Source organism: Hippocampus comes, unplaced genomic scaffold (genome assembly GCF_001891065.2).
Source record: "Hippocampus comes isolate QL1 unplaced genomic scaffold, H_comes_QL1_v1.1 C16874312, whole genome shotgun sequence".
NCBI lineage: Eukaryota > Metazoa > Chordata > Actinopteri > Syngnathiformes > Syngnathidae > Hippocampus > Hippocampus comes.
In genome coordinates, this window is record NW_017840423.1 from 1 (window position 1) to 1,068 (window position 1,068).

A 1,068-nucleotide genomic window follows, 5' to 3' on the forward strand; every position below is an offset into this window, starting at 1 on the left:
CCCGTCCAACGCGGGTTTCTGCGTCCCCGCCGACAACTGTCTCGGCTCGGGCGTCCTGAACGTCAAGCCCTGCAAACAAAGTGAGGAAGTGTCGCTTTTAAACGCGCATGTCCCGTTTCTTCATTAACCGGGATATCTTGTGCTGCGTTCAGGTGCGCCCATCATAATGTCCTCGCCGCACTTCTACCAGGGAGATGAGAAATTTGTGCGGGCGGTATTCGGCATGAGGCCCCATAAGGAGTACCACCAGACCTTCATTGATCTCAATCCGGTCAGCGATACACGCTCTTTTGAATGTATTGAAGTTCCTCGGTTATCGGTCAAGTTGCTTTCCTTCAAAACAGCACACTGATATGTTTAATCGCTTGGAACGGGCTGCAGCACACCTGCAACCCTGAAGAAGGACAAGTGCTCTCGAGACAGATGCACAGTTTCTACTTGTGCAGGTCTACCGAAAGATTTGGCTCGTCATAACCACTAGATGTTGCACTGCGTGAATTTTGTAAGGTTCCTCCATGAGGCAGCTGTGCTGGAGATAATCCAGTAGCTCTTATCACCTGCCGTAACTCCCTGTTGTCCTTACGACAAGGCTGCATTCGAGATAACAACAATTCAACAGCACAGTAGCTCAAGACGAACGCCGCCACGTTAACGTCATGTTGGCTTCTGAACTTTGATACAAGGTTAGCTGGTTGCGCCCCGCTCGCCATCGTGTTTACGGCGGCCCTACTTTTTGTATAGTTAGTTCACAAATCTCACTGAAACATCATTGGAGTCCAATGTGTTGGAGAATCACCTCCTGTTTCGATGAATGCACATACAGCAACCGGATCATTGGGAAGACACTTTTGCTGAAAATATTTGCAACATAGAATCATCTTGTGGTGTTGAAACGGGTCTGGAGCCCCGATGTATTAACCAGAAACTCCATGATGTTTTGCAGCTCACCGGAGTCGTCCTTCGAGCTGCCAAACGTCTCCAGGTCAACGTCTACGTTGAGAAAATGGACACGTTCAGGTAAGGGAGTCATGAGTACACTTAACATTCTCATCAACTTTTTTTTTTTTT

At 48.2% G+C, this 1,068-nt stretch overlaps 1 long non-coding RNA gene across 1 annotated transcript; it reads left to right on the forward strand.

Annotated features, from left to right (window-relative positions):
* LOC109509381 (uncharacterized) lies at nt 1–999 on the forward strand. The gene is made up of 3 exons (XR_002166930.1): nt 1–80; nt 153–271; nt 944–999. It is a non-coding gene; the product is annotated as an uncharacterized LOC109509381 (long non-coding RNA).
* Nucleotides 1,000–1,068: the final 69 nt, after the last annotated feature.